We start from the raw sequence: 13,314 nt of genomic DNA, 5'->3' as shown, positions 1-13,314 counted from the left end.
GTGAATGAATAAAGAAGGTTTTCAGCATAGGGAGGGGTTCTTTACTGTAAGAGTGGATCAGCTGTGGAATTCCTCATCAAATGAGGTAGTGATGGCAAATTCACTGACAGAATTTAAATGACATATTTATCAGTACTCCACAGAGTAGGACGAGGTGCTCAGTGATTGCGTCTTTATGCATATAACATTTTTATAGAGAAGCGGCAATTATATTCTTTTTTTTTTTCTACTTCTGGTTTTCAGAAGTTCCTTGATAACAGGTTTCGGAATCAAAGATCCTGTAACTGTAAAAGCTGCAAATGAAATTTATGTTGCAAGTTCAAGATTAAGATGTCTTTAGAAATAAAGGTGTTTCCTAAAATTGATTTCAAGAAATATTGTATCGCCTGAAATGCAAGCACTGGAATGTGTATAAATAAAAAGCCTACTCCTTGTGACAAGATAAACTGAGCAAGATCTGTCAGGTACTTTATCAGCTGACAGCATAGTATTTTGTCAGACGGCGCATTGTACTTAGCTTTTAACTGAGTAATTCACCACATGCTTTCCAGAAAGTATGTTTTTCTCACCTTTATAGCGATGACACCACTCCAGAACATTTTTCCCCCTCATGTAATAGGGCTGAAAGGAAGTGAAAGTATTTTATATTGCATTTCTTTCCTGCCCAGTGTTTTAACTACACTAAACTACTTCCTTTCAGCACTACAACAATAGGATAGAATTGTACCACTGAGAACCCTCCAGGCAACAAGCGATATGCTCACGCTGCTCTACCCCATCATTATGTCCTCTCTCTTATCAGTAATTGTTTGTGAATTTGAACATGAAACTCAGGAAAACAGTTATGTCCTATCAATAATATGACAAAATGAACAGGCTCTTAAATGCACTTGTCAACTTCCAGTGTATTCCTCGAAAATCGGGATAATGAGGCACTAAATGATGCAGTAGACAGCGCATTCCAATGTGACTTATATCATAAGTGTTTGATTATTCTGCATGTCTCTTATATACTCTGTATGTAGAGTAAATAATCCATTAAAGATGGCAAAAGGGTAGAATGTGCAAGTGTATAACTGACTTGCAAAGCTTCAAGATTATTACCATTAAATGGGCCTTGGAGAGAACACATGAAATAGTGATTTCCTACACATACTTCAGCCCTTCAGGCGACACAACAGCATTTGCATATTAAATAAAGAATGCTTGATTTTTCAACGGAATCGCTATGTTAGCATTGTCAATTTCAATATATTTACATTATGTTCCATGGAGACAGGGACCCTCAAGGAATGTAAATGCCGTTACGTCCATATTTTGCATAAAAATTGCACTGCTCGTGCTCCAAAAAGAACTATACGCCAGCACATTCAACTCATGTTTAAACGCGAAGGACACTTCCGGCAGCCTACGATTTCATGGGCGGAAAGGGGGTGGGAAAGGGCGCACATACGTAGGCATTGTACAGTAAGTGCCAAGCTTGAGTGCATCTGTCCACTTCAAGCTCTGGGCATCTCTCAGGTACGTGATTTTCATCTGTATTACTTGCACCAGGTACAGGGCAGGTGTAATTGCAGAGTGATAGTGATGACGGACATGTATGCATGCCAGAACATGTATTTGCAATTAAGAGCAATTAAGAGCAACTGTAAATGTCACTTTATATACAGTATGCATTGAAAACATCTCGATAAAGATTTGTGGGGAAAATATGTTTTTATTATTTTTCATTATGTTTTTTGTTCTTAATAATTAAATTATTGACAGGTGACACTGGTTTGTATTGCACATATATTTTGTTTGTATCATGCATTGTGTTGTGTCTGTGTAAAAAAGGCAAGTGCCATTTATACATAGTATATCTACACCCGTATTCAACAAGAGACGTGGCTTTAGATGTGCTTGTAGTTGAATATGGACGTGCGTATGCCCAAATTATCTGCTTTTTTTGATAACACTTTGATTTTGCAGGCCTTAATGAATCAGGCCCAAGATGATTATAAGAAGAATGTGAATGGATAACAAGGGAAATTTGGATTGGTCTGACTTAGTAAGTCCTTTTAGTTTGTCTTGACTTTCTTCATGGGTCCACACTTGTCCTTTAATGCTTAGTTCAGTTAATTTGTATTCTTAATTTGTTACTGATATTTTTCATAATGTAACTGAAACATATTATATTGCTATGATTTTTATGTGCGAAAACAATTCCAGTTTTAACTACTGTATTTCTGTATGAATAGATGCTAATACCAAATTACTCTTACACTAAACTATGTGCTAGTTTACTTTGTAATTCAAATTTCTGTTTCTTAAAGCCCCCCAGGAAAGTCAGTGCTTGAAGACTGCTGTCTTAGAGAATTCCACCACAGGGGGTTTAGCTCCAGCATTGTGCAGTCATAGCTTTACTTGGAGAGTATCTACAATGCACTCTTCATCTGGGAGAATATGCCTGAGTGTCTGTTTATTTATATATACCACTGCATACTGCTTTAATGTAATGCTGCCTATTATCCATCCAAACAGTTGCTCCTGGATGACCTTATTCTGTTCCGTCAACAACCCCACAAATTCCACACTGACTGCAGGTAGATTGGCAAGAGACTTGGAAGATTACATTTAAAGTTTATCACTGCTTTAGACCTCCCTTAACAAAGGAAAAACTTTGGACCAGTTTGTAAACGTTGGTTCTGCCTAAAGATTAAAGTTAAATAAAAAGTTGAAAGAATGCAGAATACTGTGAGAATGTTTTAGGTCTGCAGTCACTGAGTACACTGCAACATTATTCGTTATATTATATGAGGGAGATAGAGGAGGCCACATAGGGTTCAGGAGCGTACCAAAGGGGTAGAGGAGGGATAAGCTGGTGACCCACCCTTCCAGCTCTCGCTCCCTCAAACCCCCTGCTCTGCTCTCAAAAGACAGGAGAAAGGGCATGCGCCTGGAACAAATGTTTCGGTAAACCAATTCTTGAAAAGTTTACTATTGTCTTCTACTACAGGGTCCAAAAACTCCTCTTCTATGTTTTTGACAGGATCAATGGATAGGAGAAACAGAACGCCCCAAAATAAAAAATAATAAAAATAAATACACAGAGACAACAATCCAATTTATGAGCATTTATGTATAAAGCGCTACGGAATCTGCTGGCGCTATGCAAATAATTGTTGAGGATGATGATGTTAATGATTTATGTGCTGTGCGCTAAACAGTTTTGCCTTAAGACTGTATAGACCCGAGGCTCGGTGTGACAGCTCCTAGCGTGTCCACCTGAGGGTTCTGATCTTGATAAATAAAATAATAAAACACAATACGACAATAAGACATTGAAGTCGTATTAAGCATAAGCTATACTAATTGGTACAAATGTGCTAAAATAACATATAGTGTCCAAGCTTACAATATGATAAACTTACAGTATATAACAGGAGTGTATATAAGAGGAGAAACAAAGCAGAAAGTAGTTATAATATGAGCGTGCATGACATCTAATAGGAAAGTAGAACAGCTTATGCCAAGACTAAGGGCTCGCTTTACTGCACCAATTAGCACATGTAACAAATCTATGTGAATAAATTTACACAAAATTGTGGCAATTAGTGGCCATTCCCATTGAATTCATCATGCTGCAGACATTAATTATATCCAGCTAATCATTGTTGTTCATCCTCTTGTGCAACATGGCAGAATCACTCAACATTAATGACATTTTTAAAGATCCTCAATCAAGGGTGTAATTAGAATGTTATGGGACGGTGCAAAATGTTCAATTGAAATCTTTCATAACTCGACAGGTAGCAGATGTCAGCATACAGTGGTACATGATGTGGCGGGCAGTCTATGCTAGAACAACGAAGAATATAGTGCACAAAACACAACACAATTTGGAAAAATACATTATAAAAATCATTTGACATGAGACATTATGAACAGATAGACCCAATAGTAAACATTTTCCCTATATACTTTATATATTTTCCCTATTATGACCATATTAACTTATGGGCTCCCAACATGTATAACCTTGTATTATCTACTTAGTGGGCGCAGGGGAATTTGAACTGGGGAGTAGCTAGCACATGTAAGTGACCCTTGCCCTATACAAATAAACACACAAAATGATAACATGGACATAAAAATAAAATAATAAATGTGAAGAACAATTTCTTTGCTTTAATGACAATTGCTACATTCACTTCAATGACAGGCTGATTCCAATGGTAAAGAAGGGATAATGCTTGGCGTGGGCAGGCAAACATTTTAGGGGTATATTTACTAAACTGCAGAATAAATATCATTTATTTAGCGCATTCTACAAAATGACAGTTAGAATGTTATTGGTTGCTATAGGCAACATCTCCACTTTTTCAAACCCACAGTTTACTAAATATACCCCTTAGTGTTTCATTCAGGATTGATGCAACATTACGCATTTATTGAAATAAGGCCAGATATAACTTTTTGCTTGATTTTACCGTTATTTTACTGCAACAGTAAATGGCAACATAAAGGCCTGGCGTTGTCCAAAGTGGCCCTCCAGTTTATAAATAGGTGAAAGTGGTATTATTTTTAATGAAAAAAAGGTGAAATTTAAATAGCACACTTTTATAAACAGGCATCCAGGTGTCTATCTAATGTTTCCCCTATACAATATCCTCTCTTCTGATTGACCTATATGTGGTATAAGAAAGGTATAGAAGATTGGTTTCAAAGGTGTGTACAGGTACATGCACCCACTGTTCCCAACTCTGCTGTGTTGATTAGGACTTCTGCAAATGAATTTGGTTTAACCATACTGGTAGGTTAATTAGCTGTTGACAAAATTCTCCTTAGTGTCAGTGTGCGTGTATATTAGGGAATTTAGACTGTAAGCTTCAATGGGGCAGGGACTGATGTGAGTGAGTTCTCTGTACAGCGCTGCGGAATTGGTGGCGCTATATAAAGAAACAATAATAATAACAATAACATTAAGGGCAACTAGTTACTTGGGGTGCGTTGCTGAGAGTGTTTAGTCCACACAGCAATTTGCAGTTCCCACCATTCCGTAACATGTATTGAATGTCGCAGATTATTAATTATGTATTATGCAACATTACAATTGTTTCAAGTACCTGCATTATTTTCTGATTATGGAAGTACATGAAAATATGTGTTCCGTGACACAATTTAATCATCAAAAAACCTACTTGTGGCTTCAACGTTTGCAAAGCGGCATAAAGCTGGTAAACATTGTGGGGTTGACTTACTAAGTAAAGTATTTGTGTGACAGTGCATTGTTCTTCATACCTTTCAGATCACACATATTTTCTTTTCCTCTTTGATCATTTTGAAAATTCACAACATAAAAACACACCTAGTAAAGTAAATTTGAAGCAAAGTGTACTCTGACAACGTGAGAAAGAGTTAATAAATATATATGAAAACTCACCTTCAATCACAAATATAGAAAGAAAAAAGGAAATTATTGCTGCTCTTGGTGGCAAATCGCAAGCACTCCAAGCAAAAGATCCAACACCTGCAATATATATATATATATATATTTATATATATACACACACACACACACACACACACGTATATGTATATATATATATATATATATATATACACACACACATATACATATATATATATATATATATATACACACACACACACGTATATGTATATATATATATATATATATATATATATATATATATATATTCTTAATGTTTGTTTTGGACAGAATGTGTCAAGGTATGTATCACAATATGTATCCAAGCTGTACATGCTACACACACTGATGTTGGTTTGGAAAAATATTTTTTTTTTTCTTTCTTTGAAATGACTAAAAACCATGTACATGTCAAAATTAAGGATTGGGATTATCCCATATTGACTTTGAAGGAGTTGCAAGTCTGAGATATGCACTGCTGCCTTCTCCTTCCAGTATTAAATTGGTAAATTAAATTCTTTGTGTGCTTTACTATAATGCCAGGGGTGAAGGGATTAACATAAGGACTCTGGCTGTTGCATAGGAACACTGGATAGCAAATTTACACCACAATGCGAGGAGGAAGAAGTCATCAGTACTGCTAATTTGACCATAGCTGTAGAATTCCCAGGACAACCTGTGAGAAGAGATCTAATTGTCAGAAAATGACGAAAACCTTCATCTACAAAATACCATATCAAGACAAATTAACAACAAAAATACCCTTTCTTCACAATGCTTAACAACAAACTAGCTTCTGGCGTTGTACCTAAGAAGTCAGCAAGTGAAGTGCCCCAGAGAAGACTGCATGACGTTCATTAGTGAAGTCACATAAAAGCAGATGCTATTTTGAGATGCTGGTGTGACCATTTATGAACATGTGCTAATGGTCTGTCTACACAAGCTGTTTACAAATATTGTGTCCCTCGGGGCTTAGGATTCAGCAACTGTTATTCAAATAAATAAAACATAGCTAAAATTCACATTTCATTTGTATTATTTGTATTATTATTATTGGTATGATCTTTGTTCTTTGTTTTTAAACCACCACATATTCCCCTGCATTGTATAAAATAAGAATACAGCAATAATATTGTACTTTCCAAGCCATGACATATATAACTTCAGATGTTAAAAATATTTTATAATCCAAAAGGAAAACAAGATAAGTGAAATTAGATTACAGTGAATCTAACCAATGGTATATGTAGAGGCCACCATATAGTTTATGATGACAGTAAATAAAGGTAACATGTATGAGAAAACAATGAAAATAATGGTCATTCATTCATTCAAGCAACATATAGCTGTGGTAAGAGTAGAAATAGTACAGAAGAACTGCATGCTGTTTTACCAGGAAAACATTATAAAATGTACACGTAAATAGAATTCACCCTCCATACTTCTACAAAGGGATTATTCCCTCCCCCCCAAAAACCTAAGATTTGCCTCCCCCGCAGGCGAGGGCCAAATGGAGGGTTGTAAGAGTTGCTCATTGATTCTGCCTCCTGGCTGCCCGCTTATGGTGGAGCAAGGTAGAAAAAAAAAATCGTGGTCCTCATTTGGACATTAGTCCAAATCTGAGATGTAAAATTACACTTTACTTTATTGCATATGCGCAGTAAAACAACTTGGAATTTTGAGTTCCACACAAGTTACAATTACAGCCCCTACACCTGGAGAGGAGGGTCAGGGGTGTGTCTGTACAGCAAAAATATGGTATTGCTATGCACCTACAAGAACGGCCTGCCCCATGGAGATACGGCTTATTTTGAGTAGGCCACAGCTCACATAATGCCTATTAGCAGGCGTACCTTTACTGGGTACATGACCTTTGGTGCAAAGACCTTGTGATCATCAGCACAACCTTGTGATCACCAGCATGGATGTTTACAGTGCTACAAAAAATATAAAAAGTTAAAAAAACTCTCCCTCTCAAAGTGAAAGGAGCAGCAGAGTTCATAGCCTGGTCTGGTCTAATGCAGGAGGAACAAAAGAATGGGGTCACCCCGCAAAAGCTGCAGCCAGCACCAGGTAATGACAGGCTGGCTGGTCCCACTATAACAGGGAAGTAGCACCTAGGGAAACATCCCTGTGCTGATAGCATTGGGTCTTCTCCTAACATTTGTGTGCAATGGGTGTTGGGGTAATAAGTGTAAAAATAGTAAAAAATATTATTTTAGTATGTGGCACTACAAGTTCCTTCACACCCTGACAGACATTAACTAGTTGGTTATGCTGGGATATTCTTACATCTTGTTTTCTGAGAATCCAGTGGTTAAAAATGCAAAACCCTAATAGACGACACACAACCTGCTCATAGAGGAGCCATGACACAAATGGGAAAGGGGCAACTGGTCAGAGATGGCTTCGATCTGATTGGCTAGAGTGTTAGAAAGCCACTCTGATTGCCACTTTGCGTATAGACCCCACGTTGGCTATGAATGAACTTCACAGTCCACATGGGGGCTAAGTGTGCATACCCAGTGGGGGCTTTTATATGCCGGACCTGCTCATGCTCAGAAGAGCCCACACTCTGCTCTTCTGAGTGCAGATAGGGGATCTGGGAGGCTAGAGAAACATTGTCAGGCCCTTACCCAAATTTTGCTGTGGGGCCCACTGCTGCTTCAGGCACATTAGTCTCTGACATTTACCTGCTCTAGGAGCCAGAAAACTATTTTAAGTTTCACCATATAGAGATGCAGTATTGAGACCTAACAAGAAATTCTTAACTTACCTGGTAATACCACATTTATCAAGATATTGTATTGCAGAACTAGTAGCCAAAGGTATCAGGGATTATTCGGCGCACGCAGGGGGGGTTTCTGGCTCTCCAGAAACCCCCCCCTCCGCTAACTAAGTGGCTGTATTGTATACAGCACCGCCGCGGACGCTTCTTTGACAGTACTGCCGAAACGGAGCAGCTCTCTCGCGTGGTGTTTTTTTTTTTGGTGGTCAGGGGGGGGGGGGGGGCTGGAAAGTTCCCCCTGACAATCCTGCGTGCGCCCCTGGTGCCGTATATACTTCAGAGGCTTTTCTGGTACATGCATCACATGAAGAGTTATGCCAGAACAGCATTACTTCATAAACTGGTTATCACTGCAGACAAGATGGATACAGGTTTATATGTGTGTAACAGTAACAGTGGCCGACTGTACTCTATAACTACTGGTAAATGTGGCTAATGTCCACCAAAGGTGAATTTCAACAATGTATGGTGTTTTTAATTACCTACATGGTACACAATAGCAATAATGCTTATTATATGATATTTTTCATAAAGCATACAGACACATTCCTTCTGTAGGCTCAGAAGGTATTGGTGTTCATAGTCAATGAGCAAAGAAAACACAACAAAATAAGTAGGACGTATGAATTTTGTTTTATAGAGTGGGACACTTGACACACTTGTAAATGTTTTATAGGAGTCTTGCAAATCACACCACTACATACTGTTATTAGGGGATGTCAGACTGGGTCTAATTTTACATCATCACATCACAACACTGACCAAGTCATATTCTGTCCTGCACTCAGTAACATAATAAAATCAGTGATCAGATCGCAGCTTCCCTCAAGACCAGCACACCTATCTCCTGGAATCCAGACCCCCCAAGACCAGCACACCTATCTCCTGGAATCCAGACCCCCAAGACCAGCACACCTATCTCCTGGAATCCAGACCCTCCAAGACCAGCACACCTATCTCCTGGAATCCAGACCCCCCCAAGACCAGCACACCTATCTCCTGGAATCCAGACCCCCCAAGACCAGCACACCTATCTCCTGGAATCCAGACCCCCCAAGACCAGCACACCTATCTCCTGGAATCCAGACCACCACTGCAATTTGTGTTGTCTTTTACAACCTGATAGACAAGGCCTGCACCTGCTCCTCTTCTCATTCCCCTAACTACAATACAGAGCCCTCTTTGGGGGATCATTTATAAAGCAGCGCTCATTCTGTAGGAATTATAAAAAACAGAGCCCATTCTGTTAGTTACTACTCAAGCAGAGCCCATTGTGGTCACAATTGTACTTTCCAGGACCCATTCCAGTAGGTAGCATACAAAACAGACCCAATCTAGTGACAAGTATATAAGGCAGAATCCCTAAATCTTGTGGCTAGTGTACAAAATAGACACTACATCTGGTGACTAGTATATAAATCAGACCTTTAAGGTGTTGGACAGTGTAAAGCAGTCCTCTAATCTGGTGGCTAGTATATAAAGTAGTATTCCAATCTGACAACTATTCAATAAATCTGACCTCTAATAAGATTGCTAGTATATAAAGACAGCCAACAATCTAGCTTCTACTGTATATATCAAGCCTCTAGTCTGGTCATGCAAGTAAAAAGTAGACCTCCAATATGGTGACTTGTATACAAAGAAAATGTATAATCTGGTGGCTAGTGTATAAAACATGCCTCTAGTTTTGTGGCTGGTAAATAAAGCAGATTCATGATCTGGGAGTAAATGTATCAAGCTGAGAGTTTGAAAAAACAATCAGATTCTAGTTATCATTTATTTAGTACATCCTACAAAATAATAGCTACAATCTGATTGGTTGCTACAGGCAAAATCTCCACTTTAAACCCGTCTGAAAACTCTCAGCTTGATACATTTACCCCCTGGAGTCTGGTATATTAAACAGACCTCCAATCTTGTAGCTAGTATATAGCAAACTTCCAATCTTGTGGCCAATGCATAGCAAATCTTCAAGCTTGTGTCTAATATATATATATATATATATATATATATATATATATATATATATATATATATAAATATCAGGCCTCCAATCTGGGGGTAAATGTATGAACCTCCGGATTCTTCAACTCCGGCGAGTTCAGCGTCTTCAGCGCTTAAATTTAAAGCGGCGCTGGCTTGTAAAGGGAAACTTCCCTTTACAAGGCAGCGCCGCTTTAAATTTAAGCGCTGAAGACGCTAAATTCGCCGGAGTTGAAGAATCCGGAGGTTCATACATTTACCCCCTGGTGTGTAGTATAAAGAATTCCTTCATTCTAATATGTACTTATTGTTGGTGCAGACCCCCACTTTGGTGCTTTCTAATTGTTATATACAGATACCAGCCAACTAATTAACATAAGTTTTCTGGTGCACTGATTTGTTAACCGTTCAAGACATTAAACTGTACAGCAGAGTGGGGACCGAACAATATAAACCTTGTGTGCACCAGGTCCCTCTTGTACTGCTACGTCTCTCGCCCCCTACACAGATTCCCCTGTCTCCCTTTGATGGTGGTATTCCTGAATATTGTGCACTGATATGAAAACAGCCCTTGAAAATTGGGGACACAGGAGATGAAAAATGAGCTCATGCGTTCTGAACCTGGCAATTCAAAACATAACTTTGTACAAGCGGTAGAGGATGAAGAGTTATTCCTGTCACTACTACTGCTTCTTCACTGCAAATATGGTGTCTATGTACAGGAAGATGGCAGCCCTTGTGCAAGCACATTTAGTAACTAATTAGATGTTTACTACTTTTTTTTTAAAGCCGCACTACAGAAATGACAGAATCTGATTGGATAGTATGGGCACTACCTTTTTACTTTGCACCAGTTTCATAAATGTCTCCCACCATGTTTTTTTTCTGACTGGAAAATAGAGACATTAATTTGTACTTAGCCATTAATACTAAAAAAAATGCCAAATTTGGACTGTTTACAAGGATCTGAAATTGAGAACTACTATATTTTTTTTCCTGGTGCAAGGTAAGAAAGATGGAAGCGTAAGAAAGAAATTGGAAAAAGGATTAAAGCTCACTTGATAGACAAATGTTGAGACGCCATAATGTCTGATTGTTATGATAACCAATGTAGTGAAAGAAAAGCCTGGCATTTATCCTGCCCCGTTTCTATTCTGTTCTCCCTTATCCTTATAGGTTAGGACTGTGGGGTTGCAGGAAATAGCCTACACACAATTATGTAAACGTGCAGTGTGGACTGTGTGATCATGTCTATAGGAGAAATTTAGAGGAAATAATTTAAGTGTTAACATGGACTTAACTGTCCTCAAAATCTTGCATGGGAGCCCTACTACATCATGCACACTAATCTCTTAAGGCCCTTGGTGACACGTTTTCTTTATATATATTTAAGATTTAAGATTATAATATTTTTTTTATAAATATTTAATATTTAAGATCAATATTGAGGGATATCAAGTCATAGTAGAATCCAGTCAACACCTAATCAATATGTATTAAAATATATCATAGATATAGAATATATTTATTTGTACATTATTGTGTTAAATTTGTGAAAAAGTTTGTTATATTGTTATGTTTCACATTATTAATATAATAGATTCCTGAGATGTTTTAAATAATGATAGAAATGCAATACAAAATATAATATTAGCAACAAAAAATAAGCCCTCACATAAATCCAAATAAAAATATCTGTCTGGTTTCCTGGTAATACATTCTGACCGGTACAATTCTGCAACCTCATCTTAAAGTGACAGACACGTGAACGTATAGAGAGACACATAACATACAGAGAGACACATGAACATAGAGATAGGCACATGGCCATACACAGAGACACATGACCGTACAGAGAGACACATGAACATACAGAGAGACACATAACATACACAGAGACACATGAACATACAGAGAGACACATGAACATACAGAGAGACACATAACATACAGAGAGACACATGAACATACAGAGAGACACATAACATACACAGAGACACATGAACATACAGAGAGACACATGAATGTACAGAGAGACACATAACATACACAGAGACACATGAACATACAGAGAGACACATGAACATACAGAGAGACACATAACATACAGAGAGACATATGAACGTACAGAGAGACACATGACCATACAGAGAGACACATGGCCATACAGAGAGACACATAACATACAGAGAGACATATGACTGTACAGAGAGACAAATGACCGTACAGAGAGACATATGACCGTACAGAGAGACGCATGGCCATACAGAGAGACACATGAACATACAGAGAGACACATGAACATACAGAGAGACACATAACATAAAGAGAGACATATGACCGTACAGAGAGACATATGACCGTACAGAGAGACACATGGCCATACAGAGAGACACATGACCATACAGAGAGACACATGAACATACAGAGACACTCATGACCGTACAGAGAGACACATGAATATAGAGAGACACATGACCGTACAGAGAGACACATGAACATACAGAGAGACTCGGATTGGCTCTCTGCCAGCTAAATAAAGCAATTTAGTGTTCTGTTAATTTTCCAGAAGCCTGTGTGTGTCTTGTTGAAACAAATCGTTAGCTATATTAATCTTAAAGTTGGGCATTTATAAGTCTCATATTACAGAGGAAGATGTGCTACAACAGACAAATAGGAAGATTCCGTCTATTTCAGCAGCCTAGTATCCGTAGAGAGAGTCGGCCCAGGAACGACATTTTCTAGCAATTCTTTTCTAGATATGTCAGATTTCCAAGATGCTATTAGAGACATATGTGTCATTCTCACCATCATCCAACATATTATTGCTGTTTCAAACTGTTACAAGAGCTGTTGACACAGAATATTGTCTGTCGACAGCACCAATTAGTTGGCGTGTCTGACTCGTGACAGCACAGTCTGCTTTTGTTTATGAAGATGGTGTGAGCCGTATCTCACTCTCACAACCTCCAGCGGCAGACAGATGGATGGAGCTGTGTAATCATCAACGGAAGACTGTGATATTCTGTCCTCACGGATCATCATGTGGAGCAGCGCCAGCTACCTTTTGTCTGCTCACTGAAGTAGTGGCAGCATTCCCCCCATCTGT

The sequence above is a fragment of the Mixophyes fleayi genome, chromosome 3, assembly GCF_038048845.1.
Source record: "Mixophyes fleayi isolate aMixFle1 chromosome 3, aMixFle1.hap1, whole genome shotgun sequence".
Classification (NCBI taxonomy): Eukaryota; Metazoa; Chordata; class Amphibia; order Anura; family Limnodynastidae; genus Mixophyes; species Mixophyes fleayi.
This window is presented reverse-complemented; position numbering follows the sequence as displayed.